Below are 18,355 nucleotides of genomic sequence, written 5' to 3'. Positions count from 1 at the left end.
GGACTCCTTACAGCATGTTGTCATCACCAGTCTTTGGAGGCCTGGCAAGTACCCCAAGGGCCCATCCACTGTGGGACCCATGTGTAGTCCAGCTGGGTGCCAGTCTGGATAGTGAAGCAGAAGCCTTTATCAACCTCTTACAGTCTTTCATAAATAGCACAACTTGCATCAGCTGGCAAAGCCCAACACGGAAGGTTCTAATGGCTCCCATCTCTGCGCAAGTGCTTGTGTATGGAGTCTCGGGACTTGCCCCAGTATGAGGCGGGTAGGGTAAGGTAGGGTAGACCTGTATCAGCATGTGTCACTGTTGGCCTCACCTGGGCCTGCTGGGTATCTTCAAGACTGCACAGAGCCCCACATGTGCCCTCCTACCTCCCCTCCTACAGCCTGGGGCCATCAGCAAGGAACCACAGGACTGTGTTGTTATTCAGGCCAGGAAAACCCAGTGTGAGCAGATCCTAATGGCCCCTGTGCCCAGGCCAGTGCCAGAAGACAGAGTCTCTAGAGCAGTTTCAGTGCCAAGTGGAGCACCGAGGCTCCTGCTGACCACTCTGATACCTCATGCAGCATCACTAGTGGGGTAGGAGCAGCATCAGGCCATGAGTCCACCTCAGCAGCACAAAGACCACAGCAGAGAGGGTGGCTTTAGGTCCTAGCCTGGCTTCCCTAGTTTCAGTGGGCTCTGGGCTCAGGACAGAGATCCTACATGGGGAGTAAGTGCGCAGTGACTCCTGTTTTTGACTTAACAATTGACACTCTTGTGTATGGTGTCAGTGATCACCCTAGGCTCTTGTCATGGGTTACCAAGGCTATGGAAGCCTTTTGAGTTTGCCAACTCTGATCAAAAATTTTTAAATACAAATGTCCATTAAAAACTTTTTAACATTGCTGATGGAATTAAACCATGTGATTTTTCTCACAGGGAATGGAGCAGAGCTCCTCACGCCAGAAAATAGGATTGTGGATGCTCCTGGAGTTTTGCCTATTGGTCCTCCATGTAGTTGTTTATCTTATTGGCACTTATGTCTTCTGTTCAGAGATCAAATGTTTCCCCACAACTCTCTGAAAAGCCCCTACCACATCCTTGTTCCTCAGGCTGTAGATAAGGGGGTTTAGCATGGGTGTGAGGACAGTGCAGAATACAGATACAGCCTGCTCCTGCTCAGGGGTGTGGGATAAACCTGGTGTCATAGACATGAAAACACACGGTCCTAAGTAAAGACTCACCACTAGAAGATTGGAGGAGCACGTAGCCAAGGCCTTGTTCCTACCTTGGGGGGATTTCATACGAAGGACACTGAGGAAGACGAGGGTGTAAGAAGACATAATGAGTCCAAAGGGGATAACTAGAAATGCAATGCCCATCACAAAGACCACCAGTTCATAGGTGGAAGTGTCTGCGCATGAGATCTTCATGATCCCTGGCATCTCACAGTAGAAATGGTGGATCTCTCTGGAGCCACACGTTGGCAGACTCATGGTGTAAGAAGTATGAGCTGTGAAAGCTGGAATTCCCCCTATCCAGGACACCACAGCCATTTGTAAACAGACTGCATGGTTCATAAATACTGCATATCTCAGGGGGTTACAGACAGCTGCATAACGGTCATAGGCCATGAAAGTCAACAAGATGCACTCAGCACCCCCAAGAGCAAAGAAGAAAAATAACTGGGTTCCACAAGAAGACGTGTGATGTTCTTCCTTCCAGAGAAAAAGTTTATTGCCATCTTTGGAACAGTGGTGCTAATGAGGGCCAGGTCTACAACAGAAAGCTGGCTGAGGAGAAAGTACATTGGGGTATGGAGCTTCAGGTCCATCCATATCAGGAGGAGCAGGATGAGGTTCCCAGCGAATGAAGCCAGGTAAACCAAGATGATAATGTGGATGAGGACACTGACATATTTCATTTGGGGGAAGAGTCCCAAGAGAATAAAAATCTGCCATTAATGTCTCATTTCCGTTCTCCATTGCCTTGACTTGTCTGATTGAGCTAACAAAAAGAAGATGAGAGAAAAGTCAAGTGGAATTGTATAAAAATTTTCCAAACATTTCTATCAGTCACCTGTCACTAAATTAATCTGATGTAACAACAACCCCTTGAATCTGAGTGACTTTTGAAAATAGACACTAATTTTATTGCTCCCACATCTGCAGGTCAAATGGAACATTTTATTTTAGGCTGCAAGACAAGTACAGGTGTAATTCAGACATCTTTCACTCTGGGATCAGTAGGTATCTGGGGCTTGTTCTTTACTTTTTTTTAAAGATTTATTTATTTATTTGAAAGAGTTACACAGAGATAGGAGAGGCAGAGATAGAGGTTCTCCATCCGCTGGTTCACTCCCCAACTGGCTGCAATGGCTGGAGCTGTGTAGATCCAAAGCCAGGGTCTCCCACATGGGTGCAGGGGCACAAGGATTTGGGCCATCTTCCACTGCTTTCCCAGGCCATAGCAGAGAGCTGGATTGGAAGAGAAGCAGCCGGGATTAGAACCAGCACCCATGTAGGATGCTGACGCTTCAGGCCAAGGCGTTAACCTGCTGCACCACAGAGCTGGTCCCTGTTCTTTACTTTTAAAGAAATTATTAATATGTATTTGAGAGGGAGGGAGGAAGGGAGAGAGATAGAGACTGAGAGACAGAGACAGAGAGAGAAAGTCATTTGCTGATTCACTTCCCAAATGCCTTCAATGGCCAGGGCTGGTACCAGGCTGGAGTCAGGAGCTATGAACTCAATCCATGTCTCCCACATGCATGGCAGGGACCAACTACATGGGCCATCAGCACTGCCTCCCATGGTCTGCACTCGCCCGAAGGTAGAATCAAAGGAGCTGGAACTAGGAATTGAATCCAGTTACTCAATATGAGACTCGAGAGCTTTAACAAGCATCTTAATCACTAGGCCAAAAGCCCACCTCTGGGACTTGCTATCCTTAGGGAGGCCAGAAGAAACACAAAAAGGAGCAAGTAGAGTCATGTGATTCCTGTGATTATCTGAGCTCAGCGTGACCTGTCACTGTCATCCACATTCCAACACGGTAGGGAAGTAAACTCTATTCACAGTGAAGCATGAGACTGGGCAAATAAGGAGGGATTGAAGACAGCCAACAGGATCCTATTCACCAATCTTCTCAACGCTTATATATTTCATTCTGAATTTTCAGATATTTCATGGTTTAAATCATCAGTCCTCTACTTAATATGGTCTGTTAAGCCCCAACAATGGAGATTCATGGGTTTCTTGTGACTACAAATAAAACTACAGCCAATTGTTTGAGATCACAAGTAGCCGTTGGATATGCCCCTGGCTAGAACTGCACTACGTAAATTCATGAATTCTTTTCACATATGGACTTTTCCCTATGGGCTGATTTAAGTCTACGCATGCAGGAACCATAGATGAATGTGCAATAAAGTACAATAAAATAAATCCATGATCCCTGTCCTATGATGGAAACTCGAGAGCATGACACATCAGCCCATGATTTTACTGAGTAGCCAATGTTGTGCATTTCTTTGGAAATAGTCATAAAAATGATAAATCATATGAGAAAAAATCATGAAAAACCACTGAATCAGTTTCTATGAACTGCAAATGAGAAATTAGACTGTGCCTGTATTCCAGTTGGAGAATATCTATTGCCCCCAGCCTCCAAAATCACAGAAATAGAAATAAAAGTCTCCTGTGTCAAGCAATTTTGAGCAACAGGGACAGAAATAAGCCTGGCTTATCATTCTCATGATGACCACATCACTAATTATTTAGATGAGAGGAGGCCTTAAGAAAACACATAAACCCATAACAAACCTGGAGGGTCATGAAACACACCTGAGGGACAGAGAAGCCTTGCTCATGTCTTCCATCTGGGAGAATGGCACTTGTAAGTTCCATTATCACTTAGACTGTGAGTGGTTTCTCTCTGAGAAACCTGGGGCATTAGAAGCTTCAGCTCATTTGCACCAATGTCATTTCAGGGATATTTTCTTCCAGATAAGGGTGAATAATGCTCCACAGTAATCACTTCAGCTACAGTGCCTTTCCAGATATTGTTAATTTCAGTGAGAAAATGGATAATCTCCAACAGCAGGCACTCAACTAAGCTGCTAAGGGCCAGATACGACAGTGCTCCTATGCTCATACGTTACATCTATCCAGCTCATCTTAATGTGTACCCTGACTCCGTGTGAAGATGCCCTGCATGCTTCCTTTCCCTCACTCTCCCACTGCTCCTCCAGCCTCACAACTTTTGGTTTTCTTTATTCTGCCAATCCATAAAAACACATGAGTTTGGAACTCATGAGCCACATTATAGTGGAACATCCAGAAGAAAAAATAAAACATCTAGTGGATGCATCTGGGTACTATGAACCCTTGGGTCATCAGAACCACATGAATGAGCACCAAGATTTTCCCACAGTCCTGTGTGTGATCATGGGGCTCCCTAGAGCTGATCTGAGGGGAGATGCAGCGTTTCACTGCTGACCCCCTTCTCAACCACAGAGCCATGGAATAGGGGGTGCTGGGGGCTGGTCTCGGTGTCCTCCCTGGTGTCTACTCAGCGCCTGCAGGACGCCTCCCCAGCACAGCCTCAAGCTCTCTGCTCCTTGGCTTCAGGACCCACAGGAGGCCGTCATCGCCCTAGAGAGGGAATGGAGGGGTAACTCCCTCAAGGATTGCATCTGTTTTCAGATGTTGATGTGGGAAGGCCATAGACATCCTTTATGGAGGATGCTTTCAAAATTGCAAAGGAAACTAATTTTGGTCTTAAAAACTCACCGGTTTTAGAATCACAGATTTTTTTGGTGGATGAGCATTTGCAGTGACTAAATGAGGTACTGGACTCAGTATCAACACAGTCTGTGCCTGGACCCTCACACAGCCTCACTGCCCCTGTAATAGGTACCCATGACCATTTATCTCTTTTCCCATCCCTTGCTTGGGAGAAATTTCATTGTCTTATTCTTGTGTTTAATCTCAGCACTAAGACTGAGTGTCCAGCACCCAAGACTATGCAGCACAGAAAGGGAAACAGAAAGGGGTGGGCAAGAGGGAGTGAAGGAGCAACAAGGAGCCCCCCACCCCTGGGACCCAGGTCCTGCAGGGAATCCCAAGGGTGCCATCTCATTTGCTCACTAGGGTACGTGATAAGTGAGGTGCTACATTTGCCTTTGTACTCATCAAACCTAGAGGGTAAACTGTGGGGTAAGAATATCCCTGGTTCTCTCAGAGGATCCCCATTGGGGGCCTCCCAGCTTGGTGGGTGACCTGGTGAGCCTGCCCAGGGTGAACACCTGACCAGGTCTGCTTCATCTTCCCAGGAGACTGATCGCCATCAGACTTGGATAGTATAGCTTCAGTTCTTCCAGTTCTCTTTAACCAGATGATTCCAGCATTACACCATTTTTCACTAAAACCTAAACATCAGAGAATAACTAATTTGTACATTTAAGGTATATTTTGGGGGACTGGTGTAGTAGCACAGAAGGTTAAGACGTCACTTACAATGCCGGCATCCCATATCAAAGAGCTGATTCAAGTCCTGGCTGTTCCACTTCGAATTCGGTTCCCTGCTAATGTGCCTGGGAAGGCAGCTGAAGACGGCCTAAGTACTTGGGCTCCTGCTACCCATGTGGGACACCCAGATAGAGTTCCAGGTTTTTGGCTTCAGTCTGGCAGAGCCTCAACTGTTGTGGCCATTTAGGGAATGAACTAGCAGATGGAAGATCTCTCCACCTCTCTGTCACTCTGCCTTTGAAATAAATAAATCTTTTCTAAAAGATATATTTCTGGACAGCGCTGCGGCTCACTAGGCTGATCCTCCGCCTTGTGGCGCCGGCACACCGGGTTCTAGTCCCAGTCAGGGTGCCGGATTCTGTCCTGGTTGCCCCCTTCCAGGCCAGCTCTCTGCTGTGGCCAGGGAGTGCAGTGGAGGATGGCCCAAGTCCTTGGGCCCTGCACCCCATGGGAGACCAGGATAAGTACCTGGCTCCTGCCATCGGATCAGCGCAATGCGCCGGCCGCAGTGGCCATTGGAGGGTGAACCAACAGCAAAGGAAGACCTTTCTCTCTGTCTCTCTCTCTCACTGTCCACTCTGCCTATCAAAAAAAAAAAAAGATATATTTCTGAACAAAAAATCTGTAAGATAGGTCATACTTGAAACAGCAATGGGTAACACATACATGCTAAGTAGAGGTCACAGTTTTAAGTACCTTGCACTTAGTAATTACCCTCATGGGCAGTTTGCTATGTCATATTTTACAGATAAGGGACCCCAGCAGAGAGGTTTGCTCACTTATCCAAGATGAAATGGGTAAAAAGTACAGAACCTGGATTTGAACCTAGACAGGCTGATTCAGAGTCTGTGTGCCATCTCTTACCTGTGGGTGATGACTGAGCATCTTATCCCCTCCCATCCAGACTTCTCCTCTGCCCTCCAGCTCCCACACCCCTTCACACACACAAACCTACTGACACCCACACTCAGAATCCTGCTCCCATCTCTCACCTTGATGAGAACCAAGTCAGGAACCAAGCATCTCAGATGGTGGGCAGGTGGAGAACAGTGTCACCCGGTGGCCTGTCCTCTGTCAACACCAGTGCCTGTCTCCCAGTCCAAGCCTTACCCAGGTAACTCTTCTCTGCCCTGCTTCCATGCAGAGCCAGCAATCCCTTCTGGCTCTCAGTGTCTGGGATCCCCCACGTGTAGGTTTCAGGTCCTGTGGAAATGAAAGTCTCATAAATTGCTGAAGGATTCTAATTTACACACTTTGAAAGAACTGACCTGGAAGTGAGCTTCCCTTCACTCCTGGCAAGAACCAGATGACTGATCCCAACTAAACCTCAAGTTTATGAAGCTGTTCCAGCCGGTCACTATCAACCTTGGAAACTGACCTTCCCAAAGGGAATCAGGCACATTCTTCACAGAAAATCACCCCAGACGATTCAGTTAATATTTACAAAGAAAACACTGTGGGACTGATGCATCCCTTGCAGGGGGGCTATGGCAATGCAGGAAATGAGAAACAAATGTGAGCTTGTGCATCAGTAAAGGAACTGCCTGATGAAATGAAACACTGCTGTTATGTAATCACTTCTGGGGGCTCCAATCACCTTTGCCCATTAGGAATTCTACCCCCAGGCATTATTTAACTTTTCTCTTGAGAGTTGCTTGAATTTCTTCCAGATTCAGGAGGAACTGCCTAACCAAGTGGGAGGGACTTGGAGGGTACAGATCAGATATGTGGGTGCTGCATCCAAGGCCACAGAGGTCAGGAATGCTCAGGCAGGGCACAGGGTGCTCCCGAGCTGTGAGATCCTGGCACAGCCTCTGATGTCTCCCTTTAAGGAGAGACACAAGGCCCCTACCCACGCACTCCACTGATGTCTTCCCAGAGAAAACATACGGACATAGAGTGTGCAGTAGGGAAGTGAGAGAGCCAGTGTAGGTGACTGCAGCAGGTGAGACTTGCAGTGTTGTGAGGTCTCCTTGCCAGGCCTCTCTCACCACTAGGGTGGTGGACTCCAGGACAGCAGCTGAGTCCTCAGAGGCAGAGGGAACCTCACTCCCAGGAACTGTGTTTGTGTTCTTTGATCTGTCTGGAGACTCCCTGAGGACCCAGTCCTGGAACTCCCTCAGCAAGGGCAGCTTTGGTGGAGGGCATTTGTCAACAACATTCAAAGGCAAATGCACCACCTGCTGTCATCAGAAACAAGGACCTGTCAGCTGGGGCAAACAACAGACAGGGCAGGCTGAGGGAGGGAGAGGCTTTCAGGAATAAGGATGTGAAACTCTCCATGGCACCCTGAGAAATCAGGCAGAAGTGTTCATATTTTTTTAAAATTTATTTATTTATTTGAAAGGCAGAGTTACAGAGAGACAGAGGCAGAGAAAGAGGGAAGGGGTCTCCCATCTGCTGATTCACTCCCCAGATGGCTGCAATGGCCAGAGCTGCCCCAATCCAAAGCCAGGAGCCAGGAGCTTCTTCCAGGTCTCCCACATGGGTGCAGGGGCCCAGGACTTGGGTCATCTTCCACTGCTTTCCCAGGCCACAGCAGAGAGCTGGATTGGAAGTGGAGCAGGTGGGACTTGAACTGGCGCCCATTTGGGATGTCTGCACTGTAGGAGGCAGCTTTACTCATTACTCCGCAGTGCCGCCCCCTGTGTTCATATTATTAAAATGTCTAAACTACCTAAAATGATTTACAAATTCAGTGAAATTTCTTCAAAATAAAACTCCAATACCATTTTTCATAGAAATAGGAAAAACAACCCTAAAAAATCATGTGGAATCACAAAATATCCCACCCAAACAGTCTAGGCAATCATGGGCAAAACTGGAGGCATCACATTAGCTGATTTCAACCCATATTAAAAAGCCATTGTAGGTCGGCGCCACGGCTCATTAGGCTAATCCTCCACCTTGCGGCGCCGGCACACCGGGTTCTAGTCCCGGTCAGGGCGCTGGATTCTGTCCCGGTTGTCCCTCTTCCAGGCCAGCTCTCTGCTGTGGCCAGGGAGTGCAGTGGAGGATGGCCCAAGTCCTTGGGCCCTGCACCCCATGGGAGACCAGGATAAGTACCTGGCTCCTGCCATCGGATCAGCGCGGTGCGCCGGCGGCAGTGCACTGGCCATGTCAGCCATTGGAGGGTGAACCAACAGCAAAGGAAGACCTTTCTCTCTGTCTCTCTCTCTCACTGTCCACTCTGCCTGTCAAAAAAAAAAAATAAAAAATAAAAAAATTAAAAAAAGCCATTGTAATTAAAACAGACTCATCAACCAATGGAAGAGAATAAGGACCCAGAAATAAATCTACACACGTATGAATCATTGTCCACAAAGATGGCAAGAACACATACTGTGGAAATGACAATCTCTTCAGTGAATTGTTTGGAGAAAACTGAATATGCAAATGTAGAAAAATTGCTAACTATATATAACACTTATCATATACATTTATATACATGCATATATATATATATATGAAAATCAGCCCCAGTGGATTAAAGACTTAAATGTAAGACCAAAAACTACAAAACTACCAAAGGAAAACACAGGGAAAATATACTCCATTGTTTGGATGATGATTTTTTTTAGGTTTGACCCCTAAGGGGCAGGTACTAAAAATAAAAAAAGACCAATGAGATCACATCTAACAAGCTTCAACATGATAAAGGAAACATAACAGTGAAGAATGACTTGTGGATTGGGAAAAAACATTTGTAAGCCATAACCTGATAAGGTATTAATATTCAAAATATATAAGCAACTCAAGTCAATAGCAAGAAAATAAACAACCTGATTCAAAAAAAAATGGCTACAAAACATGATAGACATTTTGAAAAGCATACAAATGGCCACAAAAATGCTCATCAGGGAAATGCGAATTAAGACCATAATGAGATATCACTTCACACAAGTTAAAATGACTATTATCCAAAAAATGAAAGCTAACACGTGTTGGTAATGGTGAGGAGCGAAAGGAACCGTTTCACCCTGTTGGGAGAAATGTGAGTTACTAGAGCCATAATGCAAAATGGTACCATTTCCTCAAAAACACTAAAAATAGGAATTACCATATGACCAGAAAATCCTACTACCAAGTATGTATCCAAAAAATCTGAAATCAGTATGTCAGACAAGTCTGCATTTCTGTGTTAACCAAAGCACTGTTCACAATAACCAAGTTATAGAATATATCAATATTATATTATATAATAAGTGAATGGATAAAAATGTATAATATACTGAATAAAATGCTATTCAGCCTTTTTAAAGATTTATTTTGAAAGTCAGATTTATAGAGAGAGAGGAAGATACAGAGAAAGGAATCTTCTATTCACTGGTTCATTCCCCAGATGGCTGCCAGGCCAAAGCCAGGAGCCTGGAGCTTCTTCCAGGTTTCCCATGTGGGTGGCAGGAGCCCAAACACTTGGTTCATCTCCCATTGATTTACCAGGCCACCAGCAGGGCACTGGATCAGAAGCTGAGCAGCCAGGACATGAACCAGCACCCATATAGGACACCAGCACCACAGCTGGCAGTTTTACTGGCTCTGCCACAACACTGGCCCCTATTCAGCTTTTAAAAAGAAAGAAGTTTTATTATTTGAAACTATGTTGTTAGAATCAGAGAACAGTATGCCAAATGAAATAAGCCAGACACAGATAATATGACAAATACTGCAAGTTCTCACTTAAATGTGGAATCTAAATGGTTGCTATCAGAGGCAAGAAGAATAATAGGGTTTTTCCTTTAGATATGTTGATAGTGTGGTGAACAGAGTAAATAATAATGTATTGTACAAAATCACTGGAAATAAATTTCAAACGTTCTCATCACAAAATGTGATCAGTATTTCAGGTGATGTATAAGCTTATTTGCTTGATTTAATTATTCTGGTTTTTGTGGGGTTTTTTGTTTGTTTTTTGACAGGCAGAGTTAGACAGTGAGAGAGAGAGACAGAGAGAAAAGTCTTCCTTCTGTTGGTTCACCCCGCAAATGCTGCTACAGCCGGTGCACTGTGCTGATCCAAAGCCAGGAGCCAGGTGCTTCCTCCTGGTCTTCCAGGTGGGTGCAGGGCCCAAGCACTTGGGCCATCCTCCACTGATTTCCCAGGCCACAGCAGAGAGCTGGACTAGAAGAGAAGCAACCAGAACAGAACCAGCACCCCACTGGGACTAGAACCCGGAGTGCCGGTGCCGCAAGCAGAGGATTAGCCTAGTGAGCCACGGCACCAGCCTGATTTAATTATTCTACATTGTACTCATAAATTACATTATTGGGGCCTGGTACTATGGCATAGCGGGTAAAGCCACTGCCTGCAGTGCTGGCATCCCAAATGGGCGCCAGTTCAAGTCCCCCCTGCTCCACTTCCAATCCAGCTCTCTGCTGTGGCCTGGGAAAGCAGTGGAAGATGACCCAAGTCCTGGGCCCCTGCACCCATGTGGGAGACCTGGAAGAAGCTCCTGGCTCCTGGCTTTGGATTGGGGCAGCTCTGGCCATTGCAGCCATCTGGGGAGTGAATCAGCAGATGGGAGACCCCTTCCCTCTTTCTCTGCCTCTGTCTCTCTGTAACTCTGCCTTTCAAATAAATAAATAAATTTTAAAAAAATATGAACACTTCTGCCTGATTTCTCAGGGTGCCATGGAGAGTTTCACATCCTTATTCCTGAAAGCCTCTCCCTCCCTCAGCCTGCCCTGTCTGTTGTTTGCCCCAGCTGACAGGTCCTTGTTTCTGATGACAGCAGGTGGTGCATTTGCCTTTGAATGTTGTTGACAAATGCCCTCCACCAAAGCTGCCTCTCCTTCTCTCTCTGTGTAACTCTGACTTTCAAATAAATAAATAAATCTTTCATTTAAAAAATAAATTACAGCATCATTATGTACCCTATAAATAGACATGACTGTAATTTGCCAATTTATAATTTCAATTTTTTCTATAAAGTTACAAAACAAGAAATTTATATGTGACCAATGCAAAAAACATTTTTGAAGTGTTGTTAAAAGACTCAATAGAGAGAAAAGTGACACAAAGATGCACATGTTCTCTAGGCAGCCATGAGACACACCCCTTTACTGGAGGAGGAATGAGACTCTCCCAAAGCAAAATGGTGCAACTGTGGGGGTCAAAGTATAGAATAATTGTGTGTTTTTCTTTAAAAAGATTCCCTACATGGAAGTGTGAGCATGTAGTAAGTTCTCTAATTGTACAAATACCCAGGAGAGCCTTGGAATTCTGCACCGTGGTCCCCAGGTCCCTGATGATGGTGGGTCCCAGAGGCCATCCAACAGTGTGGTTATCAGCTGTAGCTGATTACCTGAATTTCACCATTTGAACAGAGACCCTTCCTGTTGCTCAAGCCTCCCACAAGTTGTGGCTCTGGCAAGGTGACCAGGAAAGAAGTGCCAAGGTCAGGCAATACTAAGGTCACCCCGTGACTTCTCCAAAGAGCACAGACTGAGAACAGCTTCACAATCTACAGGACATGGCTGGGCGATTGGTCCATCTCCTTCCTCCATCCATCAGAGACAACACAGAGAGACAGCATCCTGAGCTCTCAGTAGACACCACCTGCACCACCCAGAGGAAGGTGCTTCACCTTCTGGGGTTCAGTGCTCCCCACCATAACTCAAAGTCTGGAGAATGATGTCAGACAGATAAAAGTGATTATCTCTGCTGTATCCAGTGCAGGGGAGTATGGAAACCAGCTTCAAGATCCCAACAATTCCTTAGGGATGAGCTGTAGCATATTTTTAAGAAGTACTACAGTGATAATAGAAATAAGAAGCAAAAGGAATACCATCCCAAAATTCAAATTTTCTTCCATTTCTTTTCTACATGAATAAAAGCATCATTTTCACTGGTTTAATCATTATGTAGCTTTTTTTCTTTTTTAAGATTCATTCATTCATTGAAAAGCAGTTACAGAGAGGCAGAGAGAGAGAAAAGGCCTTGATCTGCCGATTCACTCCCTAAAGGGCCACAACAATTGGAGCTGGGCCGATCCAAAGTCAGGAGCCATGAGCTTCCCTTGGGTCTCCCACATGGGTTCAGGGGCCCAAGCATGTCAGCCATCCTCCTCTGCCCTCCCAGGCACCAGCAGGGAGCTGGATCAGAAGTACAGTGTCTGAGACTCAAACCAGCTCCCATATGGGATACGGGCACCAGTGGCAGCCCTACCAGAAGCTACACCACAGAACCAACCCCAGTCATTATGTAGCTTTATATTCTGCTTTGGCGTTTTATCACTGACAGAAGATATCCTCCATGAAGATACATATTTTACATATGCCTACATAATTCTCAGGGGATTAATAATGCTCCATGGAGTAGACTTAACAAAATGCATTTATATGTTTCTCTGTAACTGGACTTTTTTTCTAATTTCTTACTGATAAAATGTCAGCTACATGAAAATATATGGGAGGATACACCTTACTCTCTTTATTAATAATTACTTTAACTTTTTCCTTTTTTAAATTTTATTTAAGGTAAACAAATTTCATGAATTTCATATATGCAGATTTAGGAACATAGCGATACTCCCACCCTACCCTCCTGCCCGCCCATGCTCCCATCCTTCTTCCTCCTCCCTCTCCTATTCCCGCTCCTAATTTTCACAAAGATCTATTTCATTTCACTTCATATGCATAAGGTTAACCCTACACTAAGTAAAAAGTTCAACAAATATTCTGAAGAAAAAAACACTGTTCCTCAACAGTAGAGACAAGGGCTGTAAACAACCATCAGGTCTCAAAATGTCAATTTCACTCCAATACATTACATCTTAGCTACTCTATTAGTTACCACAGATCAGGGAAAACATATGGTATCTGTCTTTTTTGGGACTGGCTTATTTCACTAAGTATAATGGTTTCCAGGTGCATACATTTTGTTGCAAAAGACAGGATTTCATTTTCTATTTTACAGCTGAGTAGTATTCCATAGTGCATGTGTGTGTGTATGTGTGTGTGTATACACACCATAATTTCTACATCCAGTCATCAGTTGATGGACATCTGGGTTGATTCTGTATCTTACAATTGCTTTCACTTAAATACCCAGAAATAATTAATTTAATTTACACAGTTACAAAGATTGATGTGCACACAAAATTTTGGTATGCACAAACTGTAGTTTGATCTTCTAAAAAAAACACGTTTTGGAGGGTTTCTTCTGTAGGCTAATTTGAAAGACCCTGACTTTTGACCCATTCAGCTCTCCAACAATCTACCCAACTGATAGGCTGATGGGTCTGACCCCTCCAGCACTTACACTAACCAGCCAACATGGGAAGGCAGTAACTGCTGTTGGAAACATCCAACTCTTCCCCAGTGGTTTGAGTAAATGGTTTCACTGATGGAGGCAGTGGTAGACAAGTTGTTTTCTGATTTGTTTTGGGAAATATTTCTCCACAAATATTTAGGACATTCTAGAGTTGCATATTTGAAATCACGTCCTTAAAATCTGAGGCTTTGGGGAATGGCTTTCTTTGGTTTAACTCTTGACTCTGCCCTCATTAATCATGTAGCTCAGAAAATAGATTAAACTTCCTGGCCTCTCTATGGCCCACACAGGTAATAATCTAGATTTCATGAGGCTAGTGTGAGACTGAAAGACTCCTGACTCAATGACTGACACAAGTGAGTGTACAACAAATAGTATCTATCATTAGTATTATTATTTACTGGAGAGACAGGAGGATAGACTTCCCTAAAGGACTGTAATTAGAGAAAATAATACAAAGCACTAACACTGATAACAAACACAGAACATCAAGCACAAAGCAGCAACAAGGTTCTCCCTGACTTTAGCAGGAAACCACCTTACACATACATTCAGGTGCCCTGTTCAGTGGTACTGAATGTGATCCCCACACCAATCTCCTGGGCACAGGGCATATATGAAGCCCAGTCACATGCATCTCCCCAAGAGTCAGTTCTTTGAATCTGTGATTAGGCAGTGATGGTAGAGGTGGCTGACAGCTGCAGACAGAAGAACCAGTGAGGGTGGCAAGGAAGGAATTTGAGGGAATAGAAAAAAAGTGGACCAAGGAGAACACAGATGTCACAGCCTTGCCTTTAAATGTAAAGTGAGGTCCAGGCATTTGGCACAGTGGTTAAGACACCACTTGGGACACAGCATCCCATATCAGAGTACCTGGTCTCAAGTCCCAGTTCTGCTTCCAATTCCAGTTTCCTGCTAATGTGCACCCTAGGAGGCAACAGATGATGTCTCAAATACTTGGAAATTTGCTACCCATGAGAGAAACCCAGATGGAGTTTCCCACTCCTAGCTTTGCCAGGCCCAGCCCCATCTATTGTGGGCATTTGGGGCATGATCAGTGGATGAAGATCAATCGATCTCTTTCTCCCCCCCCCCTTCAAATAAAATGAAAAATAATACAACTAAAAAAAAGAATATAAAGTACTTCAGCCATGAACCTAAATTTGACACCTGGGTAAGATGAGAGCTTTTTAAAAAGAAACTCATATTATTCCTTTTCCCTCTCTAAATCCCTGGTGGCTCCTTGGAAACAGATGTAGCAGATGTTGACTAGGTTTCTGATAGGACAATACATTAGGGTCAGGAGACCACAGAAGGCAGCCCTGGCCAGGTCCACGTTTGGACAGGAAGAAAGACACTTTCTCCCTGGGTTTTGCTTGCACACTTCCTGGGACTATTTAGGCACCTGGAACCCAAGGTTCAATGAGAATCTCTCAACAATGATGTTTAAAGAGAAACATGGTGGTTGTTACTGGATCCCGTATGTTCCAAAGGAGGATAGCCCATACGCAGCTTCAGGCTCTAGGAATCAGACGTTCAACACTGCCATCAGAACACAATGATCAATAAACACAGGTTGAGTGAGTAAAAGTATCAACAAATAAAAATTCTGCAGCAACAGAACAAGCTTAAATGTGGTTTTAAAAAATGAATACACTTGGCAGATGTGGGAAAGAATCGTCACCCAGATCATCTTGGTATACGTGGCTTGGGAGTAGGGAGGGTTTGCCCATATGATGCACGGCTGCTTTGAGAATGACAGAGCAATTGAGAATGAGGCACTGGGTATGGGCCACATTTTATCATCTCTTTTGTACTCTTCAAACACAGGGTACCATTTATTGTTCATAAAATAACCATGCATCTGATTTTGAGAAAGAGGCCAAGGTCATATTTTTTCACTGAATTAATGTGTTGACTTGATCTAAAATGTCAATTTACTAGATCTGTGTATACATGCAACCAAAGTCATGTTGTGGGCATCCATGCATGCTGACATAGCTGGCATTCCCAAGTGTAAGTCTGGCACAGGTGTAACACACACTGGCCACTCAGCAGACCATGAGGCCATGGAGTTTGTGGTGACCCAGATCTGGGCTCATTCTCAGATTCACCATTTGCTGAAATCATGATCTTGACCATTAAGCTCATTAACTGTCCAAATTTTTGTGTCTTCATGTACAAAGCAATGAACAATTACTTCTTGCATAATATTACTTACACATCTAACACAAAATGAAAAATAAATACTAGCTTGCTTCCCATTCTGACTCACTTCCAATTAAGAAATAAAACAACAGGACCAAAACAAAACTAGAACTGAAACCAGTTTTAGTAGATGCCATGAAAGAAGGGGAGAGGGCAGGAGACAGGCCCTTCCTATCTAATTGGCAGGTGGCATGTAGTTTCCCCCAGACACCAAGATGCCATGTGTACTGATGTAGCTGTTAACATGCACCAAGCCCATCCCAAAGAACCTGGCATATATAATGGCTTGGAACAATAGCCTGGGGGCCCTGGCACCCCAAAGGCATGGCACACAGCTGGGGCACTGTTTCGAGGGGAGCCCCAGCTTCTCCAGAAACCATAGACGTTACCTCAGATCTTGACACTGGTTCCTATCTAGAAGTCACTGAAATCTATGCTGTGCCTCCTTTCTGAAGTCATGTAACTACCTGCACAGAAAACCCTAGGAAACACTCAGGAACCTGGGAGAGAGAATGAGTGGCTTTCAGTTTTGAAAAACTCATCCAGAAGAACAGCAGGGCCCCAGGTGTCTGCCCAGGTGAGGACCCCCCACCCACATTTGTAAAGATTCCCAAAGGACAAAGGATGAACAGCCATTGCCTTCCTCCATGTCCTACATTAGAGACAGTCCTCTGTGCCAGAGCCCCTTCTCCCTGTAAGCCCATCCCCCTCATGCTCATTAACCACGGGGCCTCTGCTCCAGAACTAAGCTAGGGGTCTGGAGACAAGGACTGGGCTGTGGTCCACTTCTTCTTGGTGCTGTGTGTGCAGTTCCTTTAGATGTTTCCTTTTAGGTTTTACCTGAGCAGCATCTGGAATTGCGTAGCATGAAGCTAAATGAAGCTGACTGACATTATAAAATAATTATTTGAACTAGACTGCCACTTAGTGGCCAGTCCCTCACCAATTTTGCAGATGTGAGATATCAGAGCAGTTGAAATGGGGTCAAACAAGTACTGGCATGGGGTCAGAAGGAGCTTGAACTCACGCCTCTGTAACCTCTGAATGCTGGCTTTCTGTTCATCTGTAAAAGTCACACCTGGCACAGTCCCAGCACACAGTAGGCTGGCTAGTGGATGTATTAGAGCTGTCTGTGTGTCCAGAGACTGCAGAGCTGAGAAATACCAATGCCAAGTTAGACTATGGAACAAAAAGATGCCTACCTCCCCTCTCCCAGCCCTGTTTCACAGATGACATGACTTACAGGTCAGTCATCCTTGTTGTCAACCTGGCACTGAGTTCTGATTTTGGCCATGGTTGTAGACACTAAGCAAGTCAGCAGAACTGTGGAAATTGCACCCACAAACCAGGTGTTTGCCTGCCAATAGCAAGTGACAACAGGGCAGCTACTGCTATCCTAGAGAGACTGAGATTCCATGCATAGGAGCCCAGTGCCATGTGCGCAACCAAGTAGAAAGGACAGCCAATCTTCTCACAGTCCCAGATATTCTTCAGAGAGCTGGCTACTTGTGCCAAGTTGCTCAGTTGCTTTGGGGAACACCTCACCATGTCTGAATGCATCCTCAAACCCCAAGCTCAGGTTGTTTTGTTGATATGAATGATGTGAGTTTTTGTGCCTTCCAAAGAATCTCCTTTGACACAACTAAAGGAGCTCCAGTCTTTCCTTTTCATCTAGAGTTAGTGAAGGTTTCCCTCAATGAACCCCATGCAGCCTACTCAGCTGCCACAACATGCATTTCTCAACTGACTGTTGCACAGGACACAACAGAAATACCCTTGGCGAACACCAGCTTGGGGGAGACAAAATTCACTCAAGGAAACAAGAGCAGGTCAAGAGCTGGCTTTCTCAGCTATGGTACTGTGCATCTTTGGGCTGATTAATTTTGCCGTGTTCCTATTCCGTGCATTGCAGGGTGTTAACAAATTCCTGGCCTCTTCCCATGCAGTGCCATTATCACCCGCATGACCTCACTGTGACAATCAAAATTGTCTCCTCACTCTGGCAAGTGTTCTCTGGGACAAACCCTTCCTAAGAACCTCTGGGCTACAGTCCTGGTCCCCACAACTGTTCTCAATCATTTCACCTGGAGGGCTTGTGCTCTCCACCTCCTGAGCCCCACCCAGAGTTCCAGAATTGCTGGCCCAAGGTAGAGCCTAAGGAGGCACTTGATCCAGGGACCATCCTTTGCCTAGGAGCCTAGGGGGTGCATCTGCTTGGCACGGCTGTTGTTCCTGTGTTCCCGTGTCATTGAGACCCCTAAGTCAGTCATTCCCAGATTAGCTGTAGGTTAGAATCACCTGGAAATCTTTCAACTCTTCCAAATAGTGAGGAGTAGGCTTTGCTATTATTATTATTTTG

Source organism: Oryctolagus cuniculus, chromosome 6, assembly GCF_051225735.1.
Source record: "Oryctolagus cuniculus isolate XC-2025 breed Fujian yellow rabbit chromosome 6, ASM5122573v1, whole genome shotgun sequence".
In the NCBI taxonomy this organism is placed as follows: domain Eukaryota; kingdom Metazoa; phylum Chordata; class Mammalia; order Lagomorpha; family Leporidae; genus Oryctolagus; species Oryctolagus cuniculus.
This window is presented reverse-complemented; position numbering follows the sequence as displayed.